This window comes from Ambystoma mexicanum, chromosome 6q, assembly GCF_040938575.1.
Source record: "Ambystoma mexicanum isolate Mex_15411 chromosome 6q, UKY_AmexF1_1, whole genome shotgun sequence".
In the NCBI taxonomy this organism is placed as follows: Eukaryota; Metazoa; Chordata; class Amphibia; order Caudata; family Ambystomatidae; genus Ambystoma; species Ambystoma mexicanum.
The window spans coordinates 122,581,377-122,600,055 of record NC_090937.1 but is presented as its reverse complement, the minus strand read 5'-3'; the positions used below and the strand labels follow the sequence as shown (position 1 = coordinate 122,600,055).

Genomic DNA, 18,679 nt, shown 5'->3' with positions numbered 1-18,679 from the left:
AACTTGCCGCGCACCCCTGAAATACACGTACCCTTCTGCAATCACGTATGCAACTTCCCGCGCACCCCTGAAATACACGTTCCCCGCTTGGCGTTTGCTGTTTGGCAGCCCGGTGAACTGGTCCAGGGTTTGCGCAGCCCTTTGCGATGATTTAGCGATTTTGATGGCTTTTCCTTGCACGAGGGCGTTCTTGGGGGCGTTACTGGCGCTGCTGCAGGGTCGCTGCGATTCTCTGCGCCACGGCTGGTTTGGAAGCCTCAAATCCATGAATACGCTGTGCGCGGAAATCGGTTTTAGCGCACGTGCCTGGCGCAGTCAATCGCACGCGGACACTCTGCGCCAGCCGCTTGCAACATTTTTCTGCGAAATTCTATGAATTACCCTGCTAATGTGGACAGATGCCTTCCGATGGGATGCACAGTATCCTTTACCGTATTTGAACAATTCAGTTCTTTCTTCCAATGGGCATTTCGGAAAAAAGTACCAGGGGTTAGAGTAGTGCACTACTTGGTTGATTTTATGGTGATGGGCCCAACGGAGTCAGATGAGTGCAGTAAGGCACTGACAGGGTTGGTTGAGATGGCAGCACAATGGGACATTCCGCTGGCACCAGAGAAGACAACCAAGCCACCCATAAATATTATCTTTTTGGAGATAGAGATAGACTCAGCAGACGGCACGTGCAGAATCCCAAAAACAAAAGTAGCAGAACTTTTGGCAAAAATGTAATAGCTAAGCATGAAAAACAAGGGCAAAGTACGGGAATTGCAATCACTGGTGGGCAGTTTCAAATTCGCAGCCAGGATCATACCCCAGGGGAAAGTATTCTCCAGGAGTTTGGAGTTTAAAACCAAAGCATGCACCAAACCCCACCTCCACATCAGGCTAGGCAAAGAAGTGAAAGAGGATCTGAAGATTTGGGGGAAGTTCCTCACAAAGTACAACAGGACCACACTGTGGCGCACGCCTCTGAACACGGGGGCGAAGAGGGTCCTCTTTACAGATGCAGCTCGGAGCAAGGATTTCGGGGCCATGCTGGACATAGAATGGGTGGCCGGACAATGGCCCGAGTCATGGCACTTTGCAGGATGGTCAAAAAACATCACTCTGTTAGAAATATTCCCCATCTGGCTAACAATATGCACATGGGGTAGGCATCTGGGAAACACGGAACTCATGGTATGGTGTGACATTATGGCAGCGGTAGGAATTATAAATAGCAGGGCTACCAAATACCACTTAGTGCTCAGGATACTAAGAGCCATCACAGCAGTCACACTGCACGAAAACATTGTTGTCAGAGCAAGACACATCACTGGAGCAGATAAAAACATTGCAGATGCTTTATCTCGCTTTCAGTGGACAAGATTCCGGAAGCTGGCACCACATGCCTGGGAAACGATGACACCAATCCCAGCAGACTGCTGGGCAATAATGGGAAGCTAGAGAGAGTTGCATCAACACATGCGCCTCAGGGCAAAGGCAGGGATGTGCATCAAAAAACAGGCACCTCAAAAACGGGTGCTGACAGCATGCTGCCCACAGATAACGTGAACCCTGCCACAGGGTTCCTTGCAGAGATGGCAGAGAAAGCATTGGCAAGCAGCACTACAGCCCAGTACAGTAAGTGCTTGCAAACCGTGTTTAGAGCAACAGTGGTAAGGATTTCAATCAGGCACACAACCGGGACTCGCATAGCATGTAGTGTGCAATGAAATACTTATTTTATTTTGTGTTTATAAGTTCAATATTCTGAATGATATACCACCCATATGAACACCCATCTCAAAATACCCCCATAGTCAGACTGGACAAGGAATCAGGCTAGTTTGTAAAGGTAAAAATGTATTTATTTATTTTTATTTCAAATCACACCTACGTTTTTATATATATATATATATATATATATATATATATATATATATATATATATGGGGCAGCAATCACCAAGCTGTGACAATGCAATTCAAAAATAAGTAAAGCAATTGAAGTCACTTATAATAATGCAGAATAGAAAACACAGGAAAAAGAACAGCTTTGGTTTGTGAACAGATAGCGTTTAGGTTAATATTTCCCCCTGCAGAGTTCTTACGGCACAACTGAGCAATCCTACACAGATGTAAGTAATCAGCAGGTATTTAGGAATGAAAGACAATGTCTAGAGTTTGAATGCAATCTTTCCTCCCCAAACAAGAGAGAAAAACATTTTTGGAAATTGACACTTTTAAAATGACAGGTGAAAATTGCTTTGTGACACAATGCAAAAGTTTGCACAAATATAGTATGGGTTACTATTCTTCCTGTTGATACTTACAGTCCACTGTCATTAAGATTGGACCGTCAGGGTTCTGGTCATCAGATTGGGTCAGGTCTACCAGCAGCAGGGCACTTCTGGCGAAATTGTCAGCGGCGGTTCTGGTAAATTTAGACTGCAACTCAGACTGTATTTGGATTGGCCCTTCTGATCACTGGACACGGTAGATTTAGCTGGATGGCAAGTTCAGTAGGCAAGCGTGATGGTAGCAAGCAAGACTGGATCAGAATTAAATTCTCTTAAGTTAGGGATGGTTGAATTTGGGTCTAGCGAAAAAGAGTTCAGCAATGCTAAGGTCTGGATTCTGCAAAGAAGTCTGGAATCAGCTGCAAGATGAAGAGTTCTGGAACAAAGCGCTTGCCAGAAATCTGGATGTGTTCAGGAAGCAATGTCCCTATGTGTGGTGAAGTTCCTATATTTATCCTACCAAGTGACATCACAAAGTTTATGGTGTGGGCAGAATTTCAAAACACAGCCCCACAGCTCTGAGTGGCCACAGGCACTTGCCTTGTTCTGGTTGTCAGTCAGAACAGAGCTGTGATCTTTATGATGTGATTTAGAAACTCCCACCTTGATTTTGACCAAAACTTAACTTTTGCACAAATGTACATTTCTAAAATTATGTCACCTAATAGAATTGGACACATACATTGCATATATGATGGGTTATTTCCACATTCAATACCCATCTCTGTGAGAGCTGTCTTTGTCAGTCTATGGAATTTTATCAATTTTAATCATAACAGTTTGGACTAATAATTTCTAATTCAGTATGTATCTGGTGATCATCACTGGAGCATGAATATACAATCTTAGATTTGCAGCATTAATAGTTTTGCTACAATTATGGTTTTCCTGTAACTTTGGTTCCTTAGGCGGTACAGGGTTCATTAATGCCTTCAAAGCAAGGGCCTAAAATTAGATTAACAACTACGAATTTTGAAATTGGTCTTCCTTCATGTTGCAAAGTTAAAAGAGTTTCAAACTTAATCACAATTAAGCCTTTAAACACCAAAAGTTCTGGGCAGTTTTTTCTTTCTCTTTGTAACTTCCTTTCAACAAGCAACAGCTGTCACATTCCCTTCGATCAGGGAGGGGTGTCTTCTTCCTTGAGAGGGAAGTGCCCCTGTAGAGATCAATAGGCAGCCTGCCATTGTCCTTGTCTAGCCAGAGACAAATGCCTGATGCTCTCTTTGTTGTCAATATGCAAGAATCTCCAGCACCCATTGAGTCTTCCTGTAGCAGGGGGGTGTCGACTGAAGTGCCATTTTTCTCAGGCTGGGCACTGTCAAGTCAGAATTGACCAGTCACTCCAAACTGGGCTACTTTAAAATTCACTTTAAGGTCCTTCATTGAAAACATATAACACTAAACACAGTTTACAAGGGATTTGAACATTTAAAAGAATGAAGCCCTTCACAAACATGCTATACATAAGCAATTTTTGCAATTTCTTCAGGAAAAAGAAATACATTTAAACTGGGTTTTTAAATCTTATTTTCTTATTCAGCACACACATTCAACTCAGCATTACCCTGTCTTTGAGTGCTGGGATTTGTTTTGCATGAAATACATTTCTTAGTTGGTGTCAGTCAGCGAGGCCCGGTTTCTCTTCTGGCTGCACTGGATGATCTGTGGTTTCAGCACACTTTTCATTTCAATAGTTCACTTGGAAAATGACTGAAATTAGCACCAAAACAGCACTTTGAAGGTTGCAATTGATTGGAAAAACTGCATTTTAAAGGCATTTTTGGATTTTAGCCCACTTCTGTGGCCTTGCTTCATGTGACAGGTAACAGCACCCACTGGCATTCTCCTGCAGAGAATCCTGTTTTGCCACCAACTTTGACTGTGTGTGGCAGGGGTGTGCAGCCTTTTGTGTTTTATGAACCATGTGTAGTTTTGCAGATTTGGCGCGCACAGGGGTTACAGCGTCCATTTTTGGCTGTTTCTTCCCCCATTGGCAAAAGGGTGCAGTGGGGCGCATCGGCATGGGTAAAAATATCCCACAAAAGGGTTACACCATGTACAGTTAATAACAATAAAAGAAATAGAAATATTTTTTGAAATGGGCTCACAACCAGGGTTTTAAAAAAGAGTGGGCTAAGAGACATTTGGTAGCTATATCTTATTTTTCAAAATTACGGGGTGACTCTGACCCCATACAGAGTGCGTTAATTTCATATGCTATGAATGTTTGGGGCAATATGGAGGGACCCCAGGTAGATTCCCGCCGGCCACTAGATTTTGGTAAACTAGTACAAATAGTAAACTTGCTAGACAGCATATGCATGCACCCATATGAAGCATTATTATTTAAAACAGCGTTTTTTTCTTGCATACTTTGGGGCCTTTCAAGTGGGAGAGCTCATAGCTTCCAGCACCAAAGCCAACAATGATTTGGGCATCATGGAAACCAGGGTGAGAAGGGACAGCGCCAGCATAGATATGCAATGATCAAAAACAGGGGCCAAAAGAGCCCCTAATTGGCCAGTGTGCATCACCAACCTCTATTACGCACAGCGGCCCAAAGTAGGGGTTAGATTCCTAATCAACAGGGATGCCTCAGCATTAAGTCACTACCAATTTAAAGGGGTGCTGATGAAGGTAATCAGCAAAGCATGGTGAAATCCAAAGGAGTTTGGCACAAACTCTTTTAGTATTGGGGCAACAACGTCGGCATGGTAGGGAGGGCTAGGCTCTCAGCAAGTACAGAAAATAGGGGGATGGAAATCTGAGTGTTACAAAAATACATCAGACCTGAACTAATATAGTTTTGTTGTTCCCCTCCCCCACTCCGTTCACCCTCCCACACCTGTTTTTTCCTCTCCAGAAAGACCTGCGGACCAGGACGCACCATTAAAATCAGCCTGGATAGTCGGTCACTCATTTGTATTCAGGACTGGGAAGTGGGCCGAGGAAACTAAAGACGGCCCAGCTTTCAGGAACACAATCGCGTCATGGTGGGGCTACAGAGGCCTCCAATGGATGGACATACATGACAGGTTGGCCGACCTTTTCGCCTACAGGGCAATGACCTAGTAAGCATGGGTAGGAAAGTTTTATATGAAGAAATATGTGCCTCATTAGCAGGCATTTCACATTACTGGAGGGACACAGAAATGTTCTTTTGAGCAATACTGCCGAGGAGAACATGGCAGGGGGAAGTTAAACAAAGGGATCGAAAATGTTTGCATAACCAGGGGTTTGGGTTTTATAGAACACCCGGCCATAACATTGGGGGACCTCAAGCTTTTTCACAAAGATGGCACCCACCTATCCGGGCGCAGCATGGAGCATTTGTACCGAGAAATTTCCAATACTTTACCTACCAGAGGCTGCAAATAAACTAACTTTTGGAGGAACACAGGCAGCCGAAAAACTACCTGTGTGTGGTGACCCGGGTGCCCAAAAGTACTATATTATTACGATGTACGAGTATTGTTATGTTCCATAAACTATTTATTGCCAACACTTGACCAAATGTTGTGGTGTCATATTTCATAAGGAGGGCAAGGGCTGTAGACACGACACACTCACCTCAACACAACAAATGTAAGTTTGCCTGCATATGGGTCCAATAGTTAAAATGCTTACTTTCCAACTGTATAGCTTTTTAGCAGCCTCCACCTATTCGGATGAAACCCAGTCAGCTTTAACCATGTAATGGACTGATAGTCTGTTGAGTGCCAACTTTGGGTGACTTCTTTTTTTTATTATGCTGATCTCTCTGTGGCATTTGTTACATTCATCCAATAGATTTTGGTATCACATTTCAAAGTCTGAAGTGTTTGTCACATGTTGCTCTTGACTGGATCATTTCTTTCCTGGCAGAGAGATTCCAGAGAGTTGGACTGGAGCCGTTTTCTTTTTTTACAATAATCTATCATGCTATTTTTGGCAGTTATTTTCTTTTAATCTGTAAGGCAGGGGGTGAAACATTACTGTTCTTCCATTACTTGATCATTTTTCGGAAAAGACACAGGCAACGCTGGGTACCCCAGCGTGTTTTTTTCTAAACTCATACTCATTTTCCATTCATATGCTGATGCCATTCAATTTTCTTCCAGATTACAGGCCCCATTCAGGGCTTATCAGACCTAACGACTTGTATGAGAGAAGTGAGTGAGTGGATGGTTCTTAGGAGACGTTAGCATAATCTGTCCCAGATGGATCTTAGGCCCCAAAACTTTGCTTAAAGGACCTTGTAGCCCCCACAGACCTCCTATGCTGTTCGGCTTTCCGACCTCTTATAATGACAAAGTTCGGAACATGGGGTTTATTTCTGAATCCAACTTGGGCCTAAACATCCTAAGGAGGATAATGCTAGAGTAGGTGGTGCTTTGATTAATTTCTAGTTTGACTAAGAAAACTCAATCTTCACTGACCTGCAAGTAAGTCAACGTGATTGACCGCAGGCTGTGCAGAACGCTGTGGGTCATATCATTTTCAAACTTTGAAATCTTCAAGCGTTTTATGCCACTGACAATCCTTCTGTTGATGACCAGTTCTCCAAAGGATTGTTTCATACTGTTATGGATGCTCTTTAAATGCTTGTTTCTGTTTGCCCTCCAGTATTTGAATGATGATATTCAGGACTATGAACCTACAAGATCCCTTTGTTCCAGGAATATTTGTTGCTTTTACTTTCTTCTTCCAAGCGTAAAACTCGAGGAAATCGAAGATTTCCTGTGCTAGGCCCCCACCTTTGGAACTCTCTTCCTCTCCATCTGCATTCTTCATAGTACCTAGATTCTTTCATGAAGTCTCTAAAATAATATGTCTTTGTTGAAACCACTGAGCCGGTATCTCTTGTCTCATAGATTTTTCGGGCTACACCTTCAAGTAGTTTGGACTGTTTGGCTGTGCGATATAACATACAAATTCAAATCCCAAAGCACTCCCTTGGCCATTCCTATTGCAATATTATGAGTATGTGACCTTAAGTGGCTGTAACGACTAATAATGTTATTAACTTAGCATAGGATGTCAATACTTGCCATATGATAGTAATACCTACAATATGACGTGAGAACCTGAGAACATTAGGGCAATACATGGAAATGATGGTACTACCTGTTGATAACATGGCTACAACTGGCAAATGGTGTAAATTCAAGGGCAAATGATGTCACTCCCTGGCAAATCAATTATACAAAAGCCGAAATGGTTGGCTTTGGCGAGCCTTGTTTTATTAGTGTTGTCCTGCTTTTTCAGACAAAGCAGTGCGTTTAACTAAATGCATGCATCAAAGACATAAACTTTGATTATAGACCTCTGAGATTAAGGCAGTGCACGCCACTGATTACATGAGACTGTTTCTTTTACAGCACAACGTGGGAATTCAGACGCAGTAAACTGTCTGCAGCATGACTAATCTACGAAATGAATACCCGTTATGAAAGACCATACCTTCAGCCCTGCCACAGAAGCGATAAATCCAAGCTCAGTCACGAGTTGTACACCGTGAGAGTTGCTTTTTTGGCTAGCTCGAACAAAGCCTTCTGGGGAAAAAAAAGTGACTTTGTAAACCTCAACACTGCTTTCATAAGTATTTTTGCACAAAAGGGGAGAGAGAAAATTATTAATAGATAACTATGCCAGTCAATAATCCAAAGCAATATGCAATTACAGAATACTGACATTAATGCTGGACTTGGAAATAAGAAAAGCATCTCAGTAAGTTGTGCACACACAAAATCTAAATTGGAACTGACATGTGTAGCAGGAAGTTGTGGAATGCCGGGCAGCTGAGATCAGAACAGCATATGGGCTTATGCCTTACTGTAAACAGTCGACATTTTGCAGGACATGAATTGAAAGTGAGAGAGGTCACGAAGGACTTCTATTGGATAGACTCAGAAGGCAGTTCGATGAGTCATCCAATAGATATGGGTGGATGCTGTGAAGAGTCATCTCATTCTTCGTGCTGATTATCTGGACCACACTGGAGACAGACGCTGCCAAGGAAATGTCAGCAAAGGCAGACAATACATTCACAATGTCTAGTTGTGAATAATATAATGCAGTCAACTAGTTTGACTTCTTATTAATCATGAACATTTACTAGGGCACAGCCAAATACTGAATTAAAGGATTAACTGACTATCTAAACTGATTTAAACCGTGCACGAAATAAATGATTCGTGTTGTGCGTGCTGTCAGTAAAAAAATCAATAGTTCCGTTTGTTACAGATATATGTATGTAAAATGCGTAAACTTTATTACAGCATACTTATTAAACATTGTATAGCCTTTATCATGATAACACATCATCCAAGCACTTAAAAAAACCTCGTGGTCCTATATGTAATTCCCTAAGGATGCCTGTGGATTGGGGTCTGGTCATGTGCACGCACGTTTCTATCCTGAAATCCGGCTTCCTCTCTGAGCCCCTTCTCTTCTGAAATTCTGCCAGCAAGGACCCGAGACCCCAATGAACGACAGCCGTTGCGTGGAGTTTAGCCTCGCATCCAGAGTGTATGTTATGTTAGCATTTGATTTTGTACTGCACACTTCACCGCCATAGTGGTCGTAAAGAGCCGAGCTGGGTCCAAATCGAGGCGAATTACACTGTCGAGGGTAACATCCTGACTGTGGTCTGTGGGGTTAAAAGGAAAGATGCAAAACAGATTGATGTAAGTTCAAGTGTACAGGGAAATACATCAGCAGAGTGTATGAAAATGTTTGCAGCGATGTTTTGACAGGGCAAAGATCTGCCTCTGCAAGGTGGGAGCAGGGACCCTGTTCATTTTGGGGGGGGGGGGCAGGGTACATGCCACAGCCAGTCCCACACAAGGGGCAGGGTGTGGGAGTTGGTAGGGCCCCAGTCCATACACCGTGCCCCTGTGCCTATCTGTTTACCAAGAGTACCGTCTGCACAGCACCATTCCGGCCAGCAATTTTTTTGTGTCAATCAGAACCCACAATGCCATCAGCTGTTGCACCAGAGCAGCCAGCACATGACCATTATTTATTTATTTATTTATTTGAATTTTTGTAACACGCCGCATTCCCGTAGGCCTCAGGGCGCACACAAAGACAAGACAGAACGAACAAACACAAGAGGCAGAAGAGGAGCAAGAATCATAACGAATTATTCTAGGTTGAAAAAGTGAGTTTTTATGGCGTGTTTGAACACAGTGTAGCTCTGGATCTGCCATATCTGAGCTGGTAGTGTATTCCAAAGAAGGGGACCCTGCGCATCAAGAGTGGTGCCTCCAAATTTAGCTGTCCTGAATCTGGGGTGTTTAAGGACGACAGCAGTAGATGAGCGAAGATTCCTCTCATTAGGCTTGGTACTAATACGTGCTGACAGATATGTAGGACTGCTAAAACTCAGGCATTTGTATGTCGTAGTTAGCACCTTGTGTGTAATACAATGTTTGACCGGAAGCCAATGAAGTTTTTTCCTAAAGGTGGAGATGTGGGTGTGACGAGATTGGTTGAAGATATTACGCACAGCATTATTTTGTGCCACTTGTAATGATTGGACGTTGGAGGCTGTGGTACCTGCAAGAAGACTATTACAGTAGTCTAATCTGGAATTAATCAGTGCCATGGACAGGAGAGCACAGTTTTTTTTAGAGATAAATGGGCGGATGTATCCTATTCGCTTGTTAATGAGTCCGCAGCTAGACTTGATGCTAGAAACGTGGGACTTCATGGAAAGTTCTTCGTTCAGGAGAACTCATAGGATCTTAACTTTCTTTTGGACGGTGATGATATTATCTGAAATAAGGAAGCTGGCGTAATTTGGATCAAGTTTAGTCCGAGTGCTTTTAGATGACACTATTCTTTTTATCATTCAAAGCCAGGGAGTTGCAGGCCATTATGCCTTATTACCCGCTACATGCAGTGTTGCTTTCCATATTTTGTACATTTTTTCTTACCTTTGGGACCACACATCCTGGCCGTTCTGTGCACACACAGTAGGTCCAGGACGCGAGGTGCCTGTGACGTGGCCACACCCCCTGGCCGACACGTCACGATGCCAGCAGTCGCTTAGACTACACTGATACACAAAAAGATGGCGCACGCTCGCTCACGCCATTTCTGCTACATTCCCCTACCGACTATCAGCAGGTAAGATTTACTGCACCTCGCTACAGCGGTTTTTGAGCTTTAGAACCCCACTAGCCTCCCCCTTGTGGATTTTTCCGCAGATACAGAATAGTCCAGCATTTTTGTAGTGTTCGAACAATCATTGAGGTAACCCTCCACTTTTCTGATCGCTCATCACGATCATGTGCCTACATATCTCCCTTTCAAGTATTTACCTTAGCACATTATATTTGCAGATTTTGACCCAGAAGTCAACACGCCAAGGTACCACTTTTTACTTTACCAATTTTCTTTTTGAATTTACATATCTAATCTCATGTGCATTTGTATTAGATTGAAACCACATTGACTGATACACTGTCTGTCATGTTTTTTTTACCCTACCTGTTTAAATACCCCCATGTGATTTGGTATGTATTTTCTGAACATTTTTGATTGTTTAACTGTAACTCTGCACATGTGGTGCTCCATTTATGTTTGAACAAAACAGTGCTCAGCCTGACAAAGGAGTTTTCTCTGAAATGCATTGTTTTAGGAGCCCAAATAGATGAGGATGGTGTTTGCCTCAACTGATTTTGTCATTAAAACCTTTTTTATGTTTGTAAAACGTTTTGGACATTTTTTTGTAGAACGACTGATCCATAGAATTTCTATAAGTGTGAACATTCTGGAGCAACATACCCTGAATTTACTGATCAGCTGCCCTTGTAGAGCAGTGTGTGAGCGTCTGGGTAGCTGTGTGGTTTCCACCCAGTTTTTTCTGTTACTGTGGACTTTGATCCTGGTGTCATTGAATCTTGTTTACCAGACAGCTCTTTGAAATCATTTTATTATTTTTTTATGAAAGCAACGTGAAACCCTCATAGAGAACAAACAGAATCTACTGACCCAGTGGTGCCCACCTTTTGTCCTCACAGCTCTGCTCCCTAACCATCCCCATGGCACATTGGGGGTGACCTGCTGCGGAAGCAAGACCTGCTTCTCTGCCAGTCACACTGGTCTGAAGGACCTTATCATGCTGAAGGGCCCCTTCAGTTGTGTGCTAGCCTCCCCAGTATTTGGGAGTCCGAGAACAAGGGCTAATTCTAGGTTTGAATCCCTGGATGGGGATTCAAGGCAACCTGAGAGGCAAGATAACCAGGACCCCTGTGCTTTTGCCGTCAAACCAATTTGAACCATGATTTCAGCTGGTACGACCGGATTGAATCAACAGGACCCGATAGTGCTACCTTTGTCACTCACCTGATTTGCGAACCACTCTGCCACAGATTTTGAACCTGTTAGCTGCTACACAGAGGCCATTGAGTACAGCATTGCCTTGGCTTGAACAAGCAGTCATTGCTGCACCTGTGCCATTTAAAAAGCTCTATAAACCACCCAATCTTAGTTATGGACCTTCATTGACAGTTGACCAGACCGGAAGGACCCATCGATCTGTGACTTTCAAATTCAGCAATGAACCACCCAACCCAAGCTGAGCATCCAGTCACCAGTATCTTTGCCATCACCCCAACTGTTGAACCACCCCTGGTGGCCCTCATGATTTGCACTTCTTTGAGCATCTCTTCGGATCACAGCAAGCATCAGTTCCACCCAATTGCATCACAAACAGAACCATCACCTGTTAGCTCGAACATCCCACTAATTGTCATACCTCATATCAATCCGATGGAAGCATTGCATGACACATTGACCCGACCTAGTGGTTAACAAGTGACTCAAACCGGCTTAACATCAAGTTGCATTCTCATCGAGCTGCATCTCAGATCTTCAGGATCACAGTTACAATCCATCAATGGACCTCGACTTGAAATGCTAGAGTTTCACACGCCAACCCTAACCAGAAGTTAACACGTCTCGAAATGGATCCGATCTTCAAAGCAACCGTTGTGAGCCATCTGAACAGCATCTCTCGAACTGCTCTGAGTTACTGTTTCGAAGAAGCTTGACGATAGTTCCCCTCTAAGGATTACATAAACCCTTGCACCCGAACTTGGCTCGACTGGCTGGCACAGCACCCAGGAGCCTGGTTCAATTCATTTGAACAACCAAGAACTGCAAAGAGGTATTATTGAATATTAACTGCCCTCTTGGTCCAGTTTTGGGCCCTAGAGACTGGATAGATCACTCAAATCCCATTTTGCACCAGAACATATCCTTTTTGCAAACATTGTGGTTAATATTGCTTTTCACTCCTGATTCATTACCCAGAGTGCTGTGTGTTGATCTATTTCAATATTCTGTGTTCTTTCTACAGGGCTGGGTGTTATTAATTTGTTCTATTTAGTTATTATTGCATATGGTATGTGTTCAATGAGAGTGTATATATTTTTATGCTACTGGACCACATTCACCCCTCTTGAGAGTATAGCCTTCCCTCGGCCCATGTTACCACAAAAGGCAAAGGCGGTAGAGCACTTAACTGTGCCTGTTTTTTGCCTTTATGATTCGGTTCACTCTTGGTTTGTAGAAATTTGAGAACTGAGTAGGAGCTTTAGCCTCTACTCATCCTTGTACTCCTTCAGGGCAGAAGTCAATTTGTCATAGGTGTGGTATTGAGGTTTGAGTAAAGAAGTGCTGCCACAGATTTCCCAGCTTTGTTCAATGAGGTCAAGGAACAGCCCGAATCCACAGTTTTCTACATCGGAATAGTGCATTACATTGATCACATATGTTACAGCAGTGGTCTTCAAACTTTTTGGGCCTGGGCCCACCTGAGCAAAATGTGGGCAGGTCGGGACCCCCAAAAATGCCAAATGAACAGTAAGTCCAAATGGCTTTGAACTATTGCGTGCCATCACTGCACCCTACTCCCACTATTGTCCGTGGGCTCACCCACCTGCTCCCGTTTCAAGATCTGAACTCCCACATCCCCCTCCTAGCCCAGTCCATGGGCTCTCCCCACCACCCCACAAACCCTGCGCTACCCCACCCTGCTCCCAGCACAGTCCCAGGGCCAGTGGGGGCTGGTACATTTTTTAAGTTAAGGAGCATAAATGTCATAGTGACCGAGACAGACATTACAAAAAATGGGTTAAAATCGTGCATTTTAGAGCATACTTTAAAAAACATTTGGTAAAAAGCCAAACAGTTTGCTATTGCCGCTGGTGAAGCCTGGACGCAGGCAAACACTCTTTCATTCACACGAGCACCCATCATCATGTATTCACTCATAACACAAGCATACACGCATCCACACAGATATTTAAATAAACAATAAATGAACATAAACGTACGTTCTGCCCCGTTCCTGAAGTTTTCTACACAGCGCTCCAGTTCTTACCTCATTAACAGGAATCGGGAAGCAGAGCTTCCAGGCTCCTGAACATGCATGCAGGGGCCTGAGTGTGGGTGCTGGAACACCCTGCTCGAGCCTGCTCTGTCTGTGTGTGCAATGAGGTGCAGCAGCTCCCCCTCGCACATACAGACATGCAGTTTCCCAGCCTGGTGAAGCAAAACAACCCCAGCCTTGCATGGCTCATTGTGCGGCTGCGGAACTGAAATGTCAAGTGGAAACATTGTTTCCCTTTGACAGTTCAACTAGCCCAGGATCACTCTCTCAGCTCGAAAAAGCAGCCAAAGGAGGCTCAATGTTTCACTGGGCTGTGTCTGTGGCGCCTCCATAATGGGTGAGTGGGCTGCTCGCCCGATATGCCCCCTCGCCCGATATGGACGAGTCACCCCTGTCCAGGGCTGCTCCCATGCACCACTCTTCCCTACCCCACTCTGTGTGTAGTCCCTGGGCTCCCCATAAACCACACCCTGTCCAGAAACAAACCCAGGTCTACCCCACCCGTTCCAAATATGAACCCAGGGTCCCCACATGCTCCAAAAACAACCTCAGGTCTCCCCAACCCTCTCAAAAATAACACAACAGCTCCCCACCAGCAAGAAAACAACCCGAGGGCTCCCCGCCTGCTACAGAAATAACCCCAAGTCCCCCCAGCTGCTCCAAAAACAATCCCAGCACCCGCCACCTCCTCCAAAAACAACCAGAGGGCTCCCCCACCCGCTACAAAAATAACCCCTGGCCCCGGCACCCACTCCAAAAACAACCACAAGGCGCCCCCTCACCTGCTCCGAAACCCCTCCACCCTTTCCAAAAAAAACCCACAGCTCCCCAACCACTCCCAAAATAACCCAAAACAACCCCCACCCTTTCCACAAACAACCCCAGGGCCCCTCTCCTTACCTCATATAATCCCGGTCCCATTTTCTTCCTGTGACTGGATTCAAACACCCTGAAAGTGCACTCTCTGAAGACGGATAGAGATCGAGCTTCGAGGGTGTCTATTTCCTGGGTCAACCACTCCCACTGATCCTAAGCCTGGCCCTGTCACACTGAGCATGTGTGGCAGGGGCCATGGTAGGATGGGATATGCAGAAACGTGCATGTACAACCCGATGCCAGCTTTTCTTTCCCCATCCCACAGTTTGAATACCTCTGCATTATAGAAAGGTTGAATTTGAATAGACATAGGTTTTCATGTCTTTTCGGATATTTTGTGAGACACTCAAAAGCCTCATAAGCAGTGGGCTGGGGCATTTAAGGAGAAATGGGTTGACTGCATTCCTAGGGATCTGCAGGCAAAGGTAGTTTTCATACAGAGCTTGTGAGCATCTGTAAATCAGCAAGATACCTTGGTGCAGTGGTGTGTGATTGTGGTCCACAAGAGCCTACTGCCCCACTTTTCTTATGGCCAAGCATGCAAATGAGGGCCCCCAAGGAAGAAGTGCCCAAACTGTTTCCTGGATTCCCTCACAAGACACTATTCTGAAAAGATGAACTTGTTGCTTTGATGATAGAAAATAACTCCACATGATAGATTTTTTAAGGTGGAAGAGATGGGGACCTTCCCTCATCTCATTCCTAAGATCTGGTGTACTTTGCAGTGGATGCAGTGTTGGTGCTGCTGCCTGAGGTGGCTAATGTTGTTGATATGAATAACTGCAAGTTGTACTATCACCAGCAAATGTTTTTCCAGACCATTTTCAGAAAAGACAGTACACCAGCGCACAGGCAGTGTCTGAAGCTTGCTGACAGTGTACAGTGCAGGCACTTGGCGCTTGCATGGTTTCATCAATGCCTGTACCCCCTTCTTCTGTCTGGTCTCCCTTGCTATCTATATATCTATCTATATCATCAAAGAAAAGGTGTCTGAGTCTCTATCTTGAGTCAGGGGATGGGGCATGATATTTATCATCTTCTTCACTGTTATTCTTTTCCCAGCAAATCATAGGTGGGGAATTTTTAGGAGTCACCACTTCTACCTCTTGTATGGATTCCTCCATTTGTTGCGGCAATGACGCCTCAGTTGATGGCAGCTCAATTTCCTCCTCCTCCTGCAGCAATCCATCTACTGGCACCTGGTGCATGTCCAAATGTGCTGCATGTACAATTACATTTCTTTAAAGTGCACCCCATTCTTTTGAGACAGATGCCCCTGTTTTTGAGAAAGAGATCTATGGCTACTGATGGCTACTGATTGACTGGTGGGACTGGAGCTGAGGTGCTCTCTGGGATTCTCCATTGCAAACAGCTGTCCAACAGATACATTCCTCCCCGGAACCTTACCCCATCTCCTTCCACATTTAAGTACTGAAGGAGAATTAGACATGTTAATGTTATTCACTATTTCCCTTTTATAAATGAACTCGGGGTTCTCTGTGCTTTGGCCTTCTCCCTTGCCCACTAAATACATGTGAGGTACTCAGTGTTAGGCCATCCCCTCAGTCCTTGGCTTTCTCCTCTCCCTGCTAAATGCTCATGGGGTTCTCAGTGTTTTGTTTTCACCTATAACTGAAAAAATGCCCATAGGGTTCTGGCCTTCTTCTATGCCTCCTAAATGAATGTGGCATCCAGAGTGCTTTGGACCTCTCCGACACCTACTAAATGCATAATGGGTTCGCTGTGCTATGTCCATCTCCCCTGCCTACTATTGCATAGGCTTCTTAGTATTTTGACCTTATTCTACGCTACGTAAATGCAAGCGGGGTTCTCAGTGCTGTGGCCTTCACCTCTTCCAACTAAATACAAATGCATAGGGGGTGGTCTCTGTGCTATGGCCTTCTCCTCTCCCAATTAAATGTACATTGTGTTCTCAGGGCTTTGGCCTAGTCCTACAAAATGCATATGGGTCGTACTGCCCCTCCACTGACAATTCACACACCTAGCCACCCACAAATCAGGTCCCCCCAAATCCCTCAAAAGCATTCAACTTTATTCCGTATCCCACCCTAGGCCCTATAACCGACTGAATTATCTTCCAATGTAACTTTCCTGCACATTCCTTCAATACCAAGCCCACGCTGCTCTTAACTTTTCAAATAACAACCATCGGCTTTCCCAAACCTCTACTCACCTGCTTTATATAGACGCAAGCCCAAACCTCTATCTCTATCTCGAACCTGATGAAAAATGAACCCCCTATAAATTTGACAGGTGCTAGTTTTGCCCATGCTTATACAGTACTCGAGTTCATCTCTTGTAGTGCAGCATGAACCTATTTATGTATGTGATTGATACATTGATATGCACCTGTCACAGACATTTCCATGGACCCCACTGTCTTGGAGTAAGCCAGTAAGTTCCCATATTCAGATGCAATGGAAGGCCGGAATGGTGCTATCTATGGGTGCTACTCAGAAAGCTGGGCATGTGCTCAACACTTGCTATGTTCAGCAACAACCCATTCAGACACCACCCTTAATGGTTCTTTACTAAGCTGTCAGCCTTCAGGCACAGGCTGTATGTGATGCCCTGGCGTGGTCTATGTCTCCATTCCACTCCCTGAAGAATGGGCAGGGCTCCCTGACATTTTATGAGGCCACTCACCTTAATTTCCTCTTGTCTCCTTACTTGATCTTTCAATGTAAGAATGCACCACCTCTAGGACTAATGTTCTGTCCACCAGGGTTTTTGTCGCAATGAAAGGCATCTATATGAGGGTCCTCCACTGGTCCCACTGGCCTAATGTGCTTTAGTAGCCAATTGTTTCCTTAGTGTGTCCTTTCGTTGAGGACCAACACCTCCTTCATTAGGGTGTTTAGTTCATCTTTTAAAAAAAAACACTTTACTTTATTAAATTTGTACCTTGTACCACTGACCCAGAGACTTAAGGGCGCAAAGCAAATCAGACAAACAGGAAGGAAAAAACACAAGCACGCGTAAGAAGGCGATGCAGATAACTATCCAGTGGACAAATTGGTCCTAAAGAGATACAGTTATCAGTCACAGAGGGAAAATCTAAACAGAAAGGTCTTTAGTCTTTTTCTAAACATAGCAGTTGATATTTCTTCCCTTATGTCCAGCGGAATAGAGTTCCAGACAGTGGGGGCCCCTACAAAGAATGCACCTGAGTCAGCCTGTTGGCTGGGACTCTCAGATGATTAGTGTTATTAGATCAGAGATCACATACACTCGAGTTCGTTTCCAGCACTTCACTCAGGTACACTGGGGACGATCCCATCAGGCACATATGAGTTATTAAGAGAAGACGAAAATCAACTCTGGCTTCTATCGGAAGCCAGTGCAGGCTCCTCCTGGCCTCCGACACATGATCCCTTTGTTTAAGGCCCATGATTACTTTCACTCTTACTACTTTCTCTTCCTAGCAATTTTTGTAACTTTTTAACATTTCACAGAGCATCTTGCAATGCAGTGAAAAGGGGATACTTTTTTTTAAAAAAGTAGGCTGCACTACCTCTTGTGTGAACTGGCCCACCGTACAGTGCTTGCAATATTTTCTGCATCCTTCAGTCTTCACTCAGCACAGGTTTGCGTCCTCTCCTCGTGCTGCACTCTTTAGGAGTGTCTGAGTGCTTTGTGATGTTATTAGTAGGATCCACAATACTTTTTTCCGTTTGTGAACATTAGACATTAATTGATTGCTGTGTGGGTCTTGTTAATGGGTTTAAAAATAGCAGAGCACACAGTGTATCTGCTGCGAGTTTGTACACTCTACGTAAATGTTCAGCATTCACTATTTTGACTTTTACTGGTTCAATTTCAGGGCTTTGTGACTGTCTTCCGTGGCTTGTTCACTTTAGAAATGCAGGAAACACAGTGGAGACTTTATGCACAATGACCGTAAAAAATAAGACCACATTTAGAGGGAAAAGAAACGAGATCTAGTCGGGACATTTTTGACCCTAGTCTATCGTTGGTTGAAATGTATACAAAACAAAAACCGTGACCTGTTGCCTCAGTTTGTTGTTAATGGAATTGTGTGGTTATAATTAAAAGCACCATTTAGCTGTGCTCTGTGTTCTGAACATACATACTGGTTGAATTTGGAGATA

At 44.2% G+C, this 18,679-nt stretch overlaps 1 protein-coding gene across 2 annotated transcripts in view; it reads left to right on the top strand.

Annotated features, from left to right (window-relative positions):
- LOC138515816 (melanopsin-like) overlaps window positions 1–18,679 on the top strand; it is an 894,150-nt gene that overhangs the window by 264,393 nt on the left and 611,078 nt on the right. The window lies entirely within an intron of this gene.